Source organism: Amblyomma mixtum, chromosome 6, assembly GCF_055824585.1.
Source record: "Amblyomma mixtum isolate Tamu chromosome 6, ASM5582458v1, whole genome shotgun sequence".
In the NCBI taxonomy this organism is placed as follows: Eukaryota; Metazoa; Arthropoda; class Arachnida; order Ixodida; family Ixodidae; genus Amblyomma; species Amblyomma mixtum.
In genome coordinates this window covers 60044130-60059002 of record NC_143017.1, presented here as the reverse complement: position 1 = coordinate 60059002, position 14873 = coordinate 60044130, and the positions used below count along the sequence as shown (strand labels likewise).

The following is a 14873-nucleotide window of genomic DNA, read 5'->3' as shown; positions in this document are numbered from 1 at the left end:
GACACTGTTTGTAACCTCAGTGATAACTTAGAAGGTTACTATCGCTTTAAATTTAGACACTGTTCGATGTGTGGCAGTCTCCTCGATACCCGCGGCTCCACAAACATCCCTTGCTACAAAAAGAAAAAATGGCTTGGGCATGGCTTTGTGGGAATTTCTGCACGTTATTTTCCAGTTAGCGGCATCAACGTATCAAATGTCTATTTTAAAGCGCCCTGACGCCATTTTATATTGGTCTCTGTACATAATATACAACGTCAATTCCCTATAGAAACCATTATAAATTTCTGCAGAAGTTTGCAGAAAAGAGAGACACAACATCAATACGCCCCCTTCTCGTTGTATACAGATCAATTTTAAGTCCTTGAGAGTGACCGCATCCTGTACAACCGCTTAAATGCGACCAATCAGACACTTCGTAATAAAAGCCACGCCAAAGAGAAGCAAAGCGCCATACCTACATTTAATGCGATATATGATTACAATCGCCGTTCACGGGAAAAGCTGGCAACCGTCCATCCGGGTAACCAAAAACCAGGTGGCTCACCTACCTGAAAGAGCCGGAGACAGCATGCCCACCGGTTTCTATAGGCTTCCTGTTAACCACGGCAGGTATGAATGAAAAAGTTTAAAATCAGTTCGATGCAATTGCCACCTTCCCATCATGGCACTGCGCATCGGCTCATTGCTGGAGAGAGAGACATGAGTTTCTGAAGAATGATCTCCGTAAGAATGAGCCTCATGGCAGCTCAGAAAAGCATCCTACGCCCCAAAAGCGGTGGCTGTGTTTGAAACAGCCACCTGCCGTGACGGCAGTGCATTGCTTAGCTGCAGCGCCAATGCTCGGGCAGTGGCACGAGGACTCCATGATATCTATGAATCTATGAAATAGAAGGAGTACTTGCGCGGGTGGCATCTTTAATGTTATTGCATTGCACTCTAAAGGGTAGATTAAGTGCTGTCCAAATGTTTTGTCATCTTTGAGTTTTAGATAAACTATGCACGGTACTGAATGGCTCCGTGATAGAATCTTGATACCGTATTTTTTAGCTATTTGTTTTGATAGAAACGCTAATAAGGGTCTTGTGACTGTTTCTCTTTTCAATTGAGTCTTTATATGTGCTGAGAAATGTGCCAACCGAAAGAAAGGGAGCTTTATTTGCGAGAAATTTGCGAGTTTGATTGAAGAAAGCTCTTTACCACTAGAGATCAAAACTGTCTATTTGTGATGTATTCAATTTCAAAGTTTCGACCCGCGCTGGAGAAGACATAAAAGTTTCTTGAACCCTACTTTTTTTTTTATTTTGGGATCATAGGCAAGCTTTACTAATTCAACCATTGTGAGAAAACATTTTTAAATAAGTATGATATTTCTCTGCATATATCGGTAATCTAGCGCGACCTGTGTCCTCGCTAAGTCGGGCGCTGCTGAAAGATACAATTTTAAGGGAAAAAATTTTCAATGCAATATTGTGCACGAGATAGTAGCCTTAACTGTAGAGCGTAATCATACAGTTAAAAAGACTATAACATTGTCTTTGTCATTAAAATAATTTGAGAGAAAGCCATAATGCTTTCTTTCGTTCTTTCTTTCTTTCTTTCTTTCTTTCTTTCTTTCTTTCTTTCTTTCTTTCTTTCTTTCTTTCTTTCTTTCTTTCCTTCTTTCTTTCTTTCTTTCTTCCTTTCTTTCTTTTCTTCTCTCTTTCTTTCTCTCTTTCTTTCTTTCTTTCTTTCTTTCTTTCTTTCTTTCTTTCTTTCTGTCTTTCTTTCTTTCGTCCTTCCTTCCTTCTTTTCTTCTTTCCTTCCTTTTTTCTTTCTTTTGTTATTTTTCACTCTTTCTTTCCGTCTGTCTCTCTCTCTCTCTCACTCTGTCTATTTCTCTATCTCCAGCTCTCTTCCATTTCTTCCCTTCTTTCTTCCTGTCGTCCTTTCCTCTCTTTCCTTCCTTCCTTCCTTCCTTCCTTCTTTTTCTTTCCTTCTCTCTCTTGCTTTCGTTCTTTCCTTTTTTCCTTCCTTTCCTTCCTTCTTTCCTTCTTTCTTTCTTTCTTTATTTATTTTCGCTTTCTTTCTCTTGATTTCTTTTTCTTTCTTGCTTCCTCTTTTTCTTTCCTTCCTTCTTTCATTCTTGCTTGCTTTCTTTCCTTTCTCTCTGTCTCGATATCTTTGATTCTTTGTTCTTTTCTTTCTTCCTTTCTCCTTTATCTTCTTTTTCTCTTGCTCCATTTTTTTCATTATTTCTTCCTTCATTTGTTCTCTTTTCTTCTTTATTTTCTTTTTCTATCTCGCCTTCCTTTCCACCTCTCTTGACTCACTGCTTTCTTGCTCTTTCCTTCTTTTTCCTTTTTTGCCCTCTGTGACAATGCGCACTTGTTGAGTGCGTTCCCAAACACCCTTAAGGCATGTGGGGAAGTGGTTCCGGTCTCCTAAGAGATGCCCCCGACTCAGTGTGGCAAGGTCAGCCACAAACCAGCCACCAAAGGAAAAAAATGGGGTGGTCGATTGCTAGCCAGATTTATCGAATCGTAGGCTAGAGAATGTGGCGGAGTTGAATGCTCGCAAAAAAAAACAAGGTTTATGTAGAAAAGAGGTGATACCAAGGAATCTTTATCAATAGTAACACTTGCAAGGAGATCTACAAAACAATGCAACACATGCAAAGTATCACTAGATACAGCTTGCTTCCACCCAAATAAATATGGCCGCGGTGGTGGAATTTCGATGGAGGCGAAATTCTAGAGACCCGTGTACTGTGCGATGTCAGTGCACGTTAAAGAACCCCTGGTAGTTGATTCTTCCGGAGTCCTTCACTACGACGTCCCTCATAGTCTGAGTCGCTTTGGGATGTTAAGCCCCATAAACCCAACAAAACCTAAAGAAATATCTAGCAACTATAGTACACTAACACATTAAAGGGGTACTCAAAATAAAACACAATTTGGTCAACGGACACTGCTATGCTAACACATTTGAGGGGCATTAAAAATAAAACACAAATCGCTCGCTGGACACTGCGACAGTCGGGCGACCGAAGGATCACGATGGGGTCATGCCGAAGACTGGCGCGCGCTGACTGCCGCAGTGGCCCAGTTATGAACCTTGCCTTTCCTTTCAATGCTCCCGCTCTTCATCGGTTGCTGCAGACCATTTAGCCCGTTTACGCTTCCTTTCGATTGCTAAATCCCTCGCACTTCTGGCAATCTCCCCCGGGGAGGACAGACTGGGCCCGACGCATGCGGGAACTCACTCTCGAGGACGTGGGGTCGAGCTGACTTGCTGCGTTCATAGCAAGACGCTTTTTTTTAAGTAATAAACACTGGGTAGGCACCGCGCCCCTGTGCGCGCAGGGGCCGCGGCTGCAGCTGCTGCGAGTCACGTGGTACGTCACTTGGTTACTTACGCAACTGTACTCCTCCTGCTCAAGGTCATTTGTGCAGACGAAATCTGCGCTAACCTGCCTATCAAAAGGGACCGCGCACCGCGTTACCACTGTTGGGCAGTTTGTCTGATATCACGCAGTAAACAAAACAGGACTAAGCGGAAAGTATCGGAAAAGAGCGAGTGAGAATTGAACGGCAGCGGAAAGCAAAATAGGAATAAAACGATGTAGACGAACACCTGCACTGATTATGCGCGCAGGACACGAAAGGGCACTATTAATGCAGTTAGTTTGCAGCGCAGTACGTGGCTCTGAAAAAAAAAAAAGAGGCCCGAAGGTTCCGTTAAGGGGCAAGATACCCTTACAAGTTTATGAGCGCCGGATTTTTCCGTCCATGCTTTCTTCCCAATTCCGAGAGGCGTGCCTAGGCCCGGCGAACATACTTTACAGCCGAAAACGCGCAGACCGAGGGAACTTTCTCTGCCGTCTCATACGCATCGGTGCACCGCATACGTAATTTTTCCGCGCTAGAGCTGGTACAAGCATTTGAATATATTAATACGTTTCATTTATTCTGGAAATGCTTCCCAAAGCCGAACAGCCTTACACAAAAGAGCAAAGGACGTCGACTTGCACAAAAGACTCTCGGGCCTTCGAGCACTTCATATTTCATCCGCCTGCTTCGGACCTTCCCTTGTCTTCTCAGGGATTGCGCAACAAATTTTTTCTCGCTCCAGAATCACTCCCTACTTCCAAGTCATATAATTTATTTATTTTCATTCGGGAGCACCACCTCTAATTTGTATTGTTTTCATTTTGTGGTGCTAAACAACTCGGTTTCTTTTTGCAGTGAGTGATAGCTTTCTCACTTCCCTTCGCTGCGCGCACACTTATTTCATGTCAAAAGTTCTTGGCTATTATTTTGCTTCCTTTTCAACCTTCCTTCTTGCGCTCAGTCGGATGCTCTTCTCCCTTAAGAATCCGTCTGCCGAAGACTCTTGCTAAAAGCGTAGCGTGCGAACCTGACGACGCTTTTGTTTCCCAACCGATGTGCCGCTCAATCTAGCGTTTACTATCTGCAGTGCAATTTGCATCCTTTCTTTTAGTTAATATAAAACAAAATACAAACTGAAAAATAAACATAAATATAAATCAATAAATATAAGATATATATTATAATATAAAACATATATATAAAATAGTAAATACTCTCGCCTCAGCGTTGCTTTTTTGTCTTTCAGCATTTTTTGGTCTCTAGTATATCAACCTAGGTAGAGCAGGAACCCTGCATGCCTACTCCGCTACCTTGGGGCAGATAGCTTTGTTTCAGCGTCCTCGGTCTGCTTTTTCTTTAGTTATACAAACATATATGCCCTTATTCTCAAAGTTTTCTTTTGTTTCTCGTTTTCATTCTCCAAGACTGTGCCGTCATAAACTAGATCTAGTGGTCAAGTTGTGTGCGTTCTACCCTCGTACCGTTTCTCTACTTACCTTTGGCTGATACGAGAGAGTTTGGATCGGGCTTAGTGAAAAGGCGGCGTTCGGCAGCGTCTGAGGCGCGCACGATCGGACAACGCAGAGGCCTCGAGAAAAGCAATCTCCGCCTGAAAAATAAATGCGCCCGAGGGACGTGCGACTCTTTCTCTGAACACGCGCATGATTTAGGTCTTGTCCTAGAGGAAAGAAGTAAGGGGAAGAAACCCGGAAAGAGAGCTCCTGGACCTGAGCTGCAAATGGAGAGCGTGCGAGGTTTCGACTCCGGCTGCGCTACACGATGACAGTGCAGATAGGTAATGTGTAGTGGAAATGGTAGATGCGCAGTGAGACCCGAATTAGAAAAACATGGAGAAAGTTGTGAAGCAAACTGGCGAGTGATGGCACTAATGTCGGGTGGATACTTTGCTTTGCTTTATGCGTTATAGGGGTTTAACGCCCCAAAGTGACTCAGGCTAGGAGGGACACCGTAGCGAAGGACTCCGGAAATTTCGACCACCTGGGGTTTTTTAACGTGCACTGACATCGCACAGTACATGGGCCTCTAGAATTTTGCCTCCATCGAAATTCAGCCGCCGCGGCCGGGATTGAACTCGAATGGGTTGTATAGAATGTTAAATTGATTGCGTGCGTGGTGTACCACTGAGAGCTTGCAAAGGCTATTTGCATCGCATTTTTCAGTTATACATTATAAGACTAGAAGAGGTACTAAGCCTTAATGACATGGAATAAAAACTCTGGAGGTGCTTCTGTATCCTCTGTCCTAATGCTCTAACCACCACCTTCCTTTGTTGGCGTCTGCCCTCAGTGACCAACGCCCACCATTCGGCTGGTGTCCATTGTGGGGATTGTCGACGTAACGTCGGCGCGACACAGTAATTATTTCTGTATAATCGCAGGCATACTTCTCTTCAATGCGTTGTTGCTTTTTGGTTTGGTTTTTGGGCAGGGCATAATGTTCAGAATGTATGCAAAGCCAGGGAACGAGAAATTATCCTGCCACATAAAACCACACTGTAAGTGCTAATCAACGGCACTTCCGAAGGCAGCTGTGCCTCGTACACTGCCGGCAAATACGCAATGAACACGTCATACAGCGATAGCTATTACCCTTGCCCTCCTCACCTTGCCTTGGTACGGCGGCTCCTTGATGACAGCGTCACAGCTGGAGCGGCATTTTGCTTTTAGCTATCGTGAGGTGCCGTTAACAGCTTCACTCAACTTGTAGCACGCGTTCACTAGTGTGGCGACATTCGAAGGAGCAGAAACGCTTAGTTTCCTATGGTTGCATCATGTGCGCTCCTGTCGTTGAACCGCGCTGAGAAATTGCGGGAACGGCAACAACGAGACGTTGCTGTCGTCAATTTTCGCGATTTAGGAAACACGCACAAACGTCGTCAGTTTTTTTTTTCTGGCTTGTATTGGCCAGTGCATATGATGGCGTCACTTCTTGTGTTCGCTAGTAATAGCGAACTGCCTATTGCATGACTGGGCAGCAAGGCCGTAACAGGTATTTGTACTGGATGCATTAGTTCGAAGAAAAATATGCTGCAGAGGGACGGTACATCGAAAAGTTAACAGTAGATTTTTGCGGTTGATTGTGCATGTTTGCCTGAAGCATCCTTCAATAGGCACCTGAAATATTATATCCAAGCTAAACAATGATACTGTAATAGCCGGACGAATATGGGGTAGTCAGGCGGAATTGATCTCTGCTGAAATGCAAACAATGGGACGGAACTGAGTAGAACGCTTTTGTTGAGTCGTCTCTCCTCTAGTGTTGTTTCGCTCAGATTGAAAGACGTAATATTATGGGTGGTGAATAAATGAAACCAGTTAGCTTCGCAAAATTCTCTCGCAAGCTTCAACGCAACACTAGTTTACGCACAGACGTACATATATGCACCGTTAAGGGCCTAAATATTAGATGTTGAAGATGGGAGGCATTTGGGATGGGGAAGCATTTCGCAGCTGGCACATTCAGTGCAAGCGCATTAAGCATAAACTTTCTTCTTGCCATTCTACAACATCATGGTCCTGTTCAAATTAAGGCTTTTCGAGAGTATGTTTGAAGAAAAAATAGGAGTGACTAGGAGAGGCGTACCGGCCTTCCGTGTCAGCGTGCTCCCTGGTTCCCATTTCCTCGTGCTCCGCTTATAGACTCGCGTTGCTTTTAGTTTTTTTCTGCGGTGACTTGTGTTGCACAAGCGTTAGTACAATCATGTGTTACTAGGACAACAAATAAATTCGTAATGGGGGGGGGGGGGGGGGGGCGAGTTTACGCTTGGCGTGCGCCAGAAAAATTTTATCGCTCAAAGCGCTAGTGTTTAAGTAGTACGATGCTTTTGTATAAGACACACCAGCCCATAGCCACGAAGACAGAAGTTCAAGGCAGGCGCCCAGTGCCTCCTCGTATAAGATAAGCGAAGCTGTTGCAGGCATTGTGAAGATTTCAAACCACTTCAATGTTATGCTTTGGCTCTTTTGGTTCTTTCTGTCACTGAAAGTGGGAAACCAAAAAGTGAAAGTGTGGGCATACTGACTCCAGAAGTTGTTGCAATGCAGTGAAACCTGCATCACATTTCAAGCCTCATACGTTAAGTACTCTTTGTTTCTTGCTTCGTGCCCTCCCAAATTACCGCTAGCTCTGCAACCTGCCTTTGTTAAGTCATTATCCACTGCCCGCCTCTAGGCATGGCACTAGGCGTGAAGTTTTTATTTTCTTCAAGGTAATTGTTATTTCAACTTGTACGAGAGTGCGGCAAGAAGGTGCAGCAAATCTCCCTCGCCTTTAGAACAAAAAGGATAAAGTGAAGCCGCGGAGCTACACAGTGTGTGAGAGAGTTTAAACAACAGCGAAGCAAGAACGCTTATCACATTGATGAAAAATGAAGGACACTTCCGCGAGGCTTTTCTCGATGTTGAAGCAAACGAAGGCACAAGTGTAATATTACGCTGACTTCCCAGATATCAGAGCAAGTCAGCTTTCCCGTCTGAGTAACCAACAACGCTCGCCGAATTGTGAAGGAGCCTTTTTGCTTTCAAAAGGTTTTCCTTCCAAGTTTATTGTCAGAACTTCCACGCCTAGATGAAATTCAGTGACGCTAACTTTTCGTTGTAGCGAATACACCAGCTTACAAATGAAAAACGGACAAAGAAGGCGAATATCCTGGTCATCTCTTCAGCTTCCATAGTATATAAAAAAATACAAGAACCTCAGGAAAACTCGTTGGGCTTAAGCAGTGCACTCAGTGCAGCGCGAAGGAGAGAAAAAGCCCTAATCATATTTGCACGCCTTTAAAGCCTTATTTCGCGAATGTCCCGTTCGACTGATCTTTAGAAAAAGGAGGCACTTTGTCGAACAACAACAAAAGAAAACACAAAAGAAAATACAAACGAAGGTGAAAAGTGTGACGTGCAGAGGACCAGAAGAACTTCCCCGACGGAAACAAGGTGAAGCACTCCCCCTGTGCTTCGCTGCCCGAAAAGCATGTGTTCCTCCTTTTTCTGTGAAACCCTCACCCTCTGCGACATTCCTTTTCATGCGCGTAACTTGATTCCGCCTTTCAATTCAATTCAATTTGTCGTCTCATCCAGTAGCGTGTATTTTAGTTCCCCGCCTCTGGACAAGTTTGGGTGTGGCGGACATCTTTTAGCGGCCTCTGAGCACCATTAGGAAATACGTCCTTTTTTCAGCGTCGAGTAATTTTATCGGATGGTGAATTTAATTTCTCGTCGATGAATTTATTCATAGGTCCTCTTTAGTCGCAGATTAGATTTCAAGAGAAGAACGCTGCTGAACGGAAGGCAGAGAACCAAGTCAAAGAGTGATATAAAGATGCGATAAGAGGCGGACAACTCCTTCGTTGCCTGCCCCTCTTCGCCTTGTTTGCTTCTGTTGATTATTTACGTAATAAATCAACCAAATGAGCTTCCGTATTTGCTTAGATTAGCATTTTTACTGATATATGGTGGCATAGCTGGTGAAAGAAAGGGGCATTTAGAGATGAGCTTGAAAGCTTTCTTTCCCGCAATGAATGTAAACCATGATGATGATGATTCTGACGAACATTAAAATTAGGTTGATGATGAAGAAATGAACTCATGCTAAGAAGTTGCTAATACATCTAGAGTTGTACTGTTCTCACTTGAGACTCGGCCTGGTTAATGAGTGAGTACATGATCACCACGAAAAAACGATAAACTTGGGCCTATAATTGCACATAAACTCCATTTCGTCGTCCTCAGCGGTTCCCAAACTCGGACTAAAAGCGGCATCCTCGTGCTGTGCGGCACAATGTGTTGTGAGGCAGTTTGAAAATTACCCCATGTTGCAGCATCTGCCAAAAGGCGACTCCACCCCCGCCTTTCTGAGTGTCGCGGGCATATAAACGGAGATCAGTATGGCGGCTGGCAGCGGGAGGTAACTGGCACGGCGACCAGTGTTTGTCACGTACAGTGTTCCCAGATCCTGCTGTTTGTTTCCGCTGGGGGAGTAAGTGCGTAAATAACGGTGAGATCCGGCCGGCCAAGTGAGTCATCACACCCGGGCCGGTCGCACGCTTGGATCTATTGTTCTATATCATGCGAGTGGTTCGGCGCATCCACACTGTTTTGCTTCCATGCATTTTCTATGGCCATTCGCCTTCGTGGAGTACTCTAAAAGGCAAATTTGCATTTTGCCCAGTCCTCACCCTTTCTTTGTTTTTTGCTTCATTCTTTGGAACTTTCAGCTCCCCCGCCGTTTCCTCACCGCTCAGAAAGCAGCATTTACATGTTAAGACAAATATTGAGGCGGCTGCTTTTCTGTCATTCATGCCGCCAGTTGGTCATGACTGGAGTCGAGGAAATTAGGTGTAGTGATCCAGCCAAGGTTCAGCGGAAAACTGTTGCGCAATGTGTGTTTTCGGAAAGAAAAAAAAAGAAATAGTGGGCGAGCACCTGTGCGTTACAGGCATCGCCGTATTGGGAAAAGCGAACGTGGTGAGGGAGACTAAGTGATGTTTTCCCTGGACGAAACATTCCGAGCCCCGCATTGAAGGATTTCTACTCGAACCGTCTAAATTAAAGAGATGCCAAATTGATTGACTTTGCTAGCTGAACTACAGGCGCAGTGAATTACGCAATTGCAATCAACGCTGCGAAATGTACTCCTGGTAAGTGAGGTTGAAGATTCTTAATTTATCATTTTCTACGGCTACACAGACCACTTCGGGTGCTTGAACAAGGCCAGCAAAGTTGCAGGAGTTTTCTTGTGTCTGGGTTCTTGTTAACGACATAGCGCATTTAAACATCATATCTATGAATAATACTTTCGAAATTCAAGTGATTGTCGAAACGAATTTCAGAATTTGATTTGCATCCTTTAGAGTTCGTTGGCTAAACATTATTTTAGGAGAAATTACACTACGTGGAATGAATGGGAAATTCGAATTAGTTGTTGACTTTGCACCAGAAAAAGAGAATTCTCGAGGTGTATGTAGTTTCCTTCCTTTTCCTCAGGTGTTCCCCTACTCATTCCATTGATGGAAGAAAATCTGTGCACAAACTACTACGACCAATTAGGGAATTAATAACGCAGCGTGAATTTTAGCGGAGACTGTCGTAACGGTGTTGTGTTAGCGGCAATGGTGTTAGCGGCAAAGAATCTATTTCGTTAGGCTACATGTTCACATCTTGCGTATAGCCCGCTACTGAAGAACACAAATAACAAACGAAGAAACGCACGCACCATACGAAGCGCGAAACCACAACTATTAATTAATCATGAAACACTTGTCCTCTTTACAATCTAAGCGCCCGCTATGTCCAGGTTTTATCACGGTGAAGCACGCGTCATGGCACAGTTTAGTTCGCGGTTCGCTTGGTTCGTGTGTTTTTTCGTCTGTGATTTGTGTTGTGGAGTTGCGCGCTATGACCAAAATGCGAAACCAACTATCCCCTGTTCTAGTACTGCTTCAGGACAGCGGGTAACCAAGTAATCCTCTGGCTGCGATGCTTCTTTTCATCGTCACCATCATCATCCTGTCTACGCACACCGCAAAACAAAGGCCTCTCCCATGTCTCGCCAATTAACCCCGTCTTTTGCAAGTTGCGGCCACCATCATCATCACCAGCATCATAACCCTGACTACGCCCACTGCAGAGCAAGGGCCTCCCTCCATGTCTCTCCAGTTAACCCTGCCCTTTGTCAGCGTATCCCCGCAAAATTTTTAATCTCACTGGGCCTTCCAACTTTCTCCCGGCCCCTGCTACGCTGGCCTTATCTTGGCATGTGAACCACATTAAATGTGCACCGCTCAAAAACTTCACAACAGAGCTCTGGCAGGAATAGCGTGCTTGTATTTATTCGCTTCTGCCCAAGGAGAGCCGCGCAATCACTGTGGCTTTAAGGGCTGGCTGCTACTACATTATTTTCCTTCTGTCCTCTGCATTTCTCGGTTGTTCCAAAGGGGTTTCCACTATTGGAAACCGAAAGGGTGAAACGGCATGCTTGCTGCGCGCTTCTTTCATATCCCCCAACCCCCTCCCAGAGATGAAATAAGCGCTACGAGAGGAGGTACTTCGCCGTGGATTAATATCGTTTCCCAATCACCGAAGCAGACGCCACCTCTCGATGCATGGAATGTGCGACAGAGTAGCTGGCAGTGCAGCGAGCCGGAAAGTCCGGAGAGTTACTTAACTCTGACCCAGACTTTGCTCTTTTATGCGCTTGCTGCGGCGAGAAGCCACAGAGCGAACGAACCGTTGAGGCAGAAGCCGATGTGCTCCTATCCGCTCTGCCTCCCTTTGGCGGGCGGCTGCTGCTGCTGCTGCTGCTGCACATCCACTTAGATAAGATTCGGGGCCCATCGAGCGCGCGCGCTCACTGGTTAGACGCGGAAGGTGCCTCGTAAGCAACGCGAAGAAAATGCTCGATGAAGCGGTAAAAAAGGCATTCTTTACCGGCGTAATTATTATGCCCAGCACACGCACAAAGAGAAAGCAATAATGGATTCGTGCCGCATTTGTGTAGATGGGTGTTGCGGGGGCGACAAATTGTTTACCTTCATGCCACTTTAATTCCAAGTATTCTTCTTCAAGCAATTTTATACTGTGAGTGTGTACGTCTCGCATTGCACACAATTTTATTTGCCGAGTCTCTGGATGGCAATATTTATGGCAGAAATAAGTTTATTTGATGAATTTGCTGTAAAAAAATAGGATAAATTATATTTTGATAAATTAGTGGCTCCGACGATCATTTCGAAATGCCCTTTTGCCTTCACGTAATTTGCTCGTTTTTAATGTTTTCGGAACGTTATACTGAAATTTCTTTTTGCGCAGGCTACTTTCGGCAAGTATTTATGTCCGGTATCACGCTAATGCTGTACTAAAACTCTCTAATCTATCCTCACATCGTTGTCTACTACTATGGAGGGTGAGCACTGCGTTTTGTTTTAGTAGTAATAGCTGCAGCCTTAAGCTTATAGCAACTTAGCTTAGCATCGGCTATAGCACTTCACTGTATTCAGTTTTCGTAAGCGTACTTTATTCTTGTAAATTCGTTTTATTCAGAACCTTGATTGAATTTTTTCAGTTACTAGCTGCACAATTCGTTTTCCATTCTGTTTCGAAAATGATTTTTTCTCGCTCTGTTAACAATTCGCCGACTACACAGAATACAGGAAAGAACGTGCCTTGTTTTTGTTTTCTGTGCGTTTTTATTATTGCATTCTTTAATAAAACTACTAAATACTGGTGGCTAAGTGGTTACGGCGCTCGGCTGCTGACCCGTAAAACGCGTGTTTGATCCCGACCGCAGCGACTGAATTTCGATAGAGGCGAAATCCTAGAGGCCCGTGTGCTGTGCGATGTCAGTGCACGTTAAGGAACCCCAGGTGGTCGAAATTTTCCGAGCCCTTCACTACGGCGTCCCTCATAGCCTCAGTTGCTTTGGGACGTTAAACCCCAATAAACCAATAAACCAACCTACCAAATACAGAATATTACCTTGCTCTCTGTCCCTGTTTGCGGGGTATTGTCACTCAAGCCTTTTCCTGGCATTGACTGCTTTATAATGTACTTTTTGTAGTTTCTCAAAAATAAAAACCAAACGACATCACAGCGCATATGGAGAAGTTAAAGCTTCGGCTAGAGGGGAAGAGTACGCCATTTAGAAAGATGCTTGCCTAAGCTTCTGATCTGAACTACCGCAGCAATGGCCTAGTCGTCTGAGCATCCGCCTCACATGCGGGAGGTGAGGGTTTCGATCTCCAGTGCCGCCGGGCCACCACCGGTGATGCAATGAGTACACGCTTGCCTGGCCTGGTGCTCGGCTTATTCAAGGTGAAATGCCAGGGAATTTGGTGTCTGTCCCCACCTTTTGAAAAGGAAAATACCTTGGGCCTTGGCGCTCTATGACCGCAGATGCCCTTGCACCACAAAAATCATCATCATCTTATCTGATCTGATATAAAACAATACCGGGAGGCTAACTTCTCAATGCCATAGCTGCTTTTCAAAACCTAGATCTGCAAAACAGTTTGATTAAACAGAGGGTATAGAAAAGTTAACGCTGATTATAGCTACGCTAATGCGGTTTGTCGGTGCCAGATTCCCACACCTCGGGGCTTCACTTCATATAATTTTTCTTACTTCATAATTAAATTATTTTCCAGTGCAAAGAATTGCTTTTCTTCAACAGCGTTCTCAGTTTAATGACGTTGCTTGCACTGTCTCCGAAGTGGCAAAACTAGTTCACTGTTCAGTTTTCTATTCGGTGTTTTGATTCTCCCCTGAGTGTATTATGTGCCACGCGGGAGCGGCCTCCTGTCAATATCATTCATACAAACAAAAGTGTTGGAGGAGCAGGAGAAAGTTGTGCTCTGTGTAATAATAGAGAGTGCGCTGCAGTGAACTCCGCTGCCATTTCAGCCGACGGCACGCGTGTTGGGAGAACTCCTATATAGGATGGAGACATTGATTTACACCTGGACATCAGTTTTCCTCCCTTGACTATGTCGGACATGTCGTTAATTCTGTCACTAGCTCCATACATGTCACTTGCACAATATTGCATTTAATGGTACTGCAACGGAAGCTCTTCGCTTCTCTCTTAACGACTACAATTGCACTTAACTGTCACGTGCATCGATCTCGCATGCTGGTTTGTTTTCTGTACTCCTCGCCTAAGCATTTAGGCTATGCAACGTCTCCTGTGGAAGTCGTGCGTGGGAAAATAAAAGTTTAAAACAAAATTCTGCTTGTCTTCTTTCCTTTCACGACTGCTTTTATACTTATCAACTATATCTGCCAGGCCGGTATCACTCACACATCGCTCTCTACTGTTTTGAAGTTGTTTTAAAATAATCTTCCCTTACTTCTTCTCTTCCCTCTGAGACTGTGACAGCATTTATGGCTTTTCCTCTTGCTGGAGACCAAAGTTCTCTTAAACGCTGTTAATCATATCGCTAAATTAGCTTCCCCGTAGTTTTTTATTCTGTTTTTCATCACTACGTTTTCCTTCACGTCACTGCGAACGAATTATTTCCCAATACTATGCACCAATCGGAATTTGCACGTAAACTTGAAAAAATCAAAGCGGCACTGGCCTGCCAGTTCTGGCTGCTGTGCACAAAAAAATCATGTTCAGTTTCACGTTCGCAATGATTTTAGAGTTTCCGGAAACAGATGTCTTTCTTCTAGCAGCAGCAGTGACCAGTATTTGCTAATGGGACGTAGCCCTAAACATTATTTGATCTCTCCAGATACCAAAAATAAAATCCTAAAGAGGTAATATTCAGCCCGCATATGTTGTGCTGCATTCAACTTGTGAAAATACGTTTTCTAAGCGATAACGACAGGAGTTAGTTGCTTGAGGTGAAAAACTGCCCGTAATTTTCTCCCCATCGTCCCCGGCTTCCCTTAGAATATAGCTGCGTTAAAGATGTGATCCATTCCCATAAACCAAAAATATTGACATCGGCCATATCTTGTTGGTGGCCAGTTAAGAGCAGGCAGT

At 44.4% G+C, this 14873-nt stretch overlaps 1 pseudogene; it reads left to right on the top strand.

Moving 5' to 3' along the window:
* LOC149339220 (uncharacterized) overlaps positions 1 to 9244 on the top strand; it is a 72084-nt pseudogene extending 62840 nt beyond the window's left edge.
* Positions 9245 to 14873: the final 5629 nt, after the last annotated feature.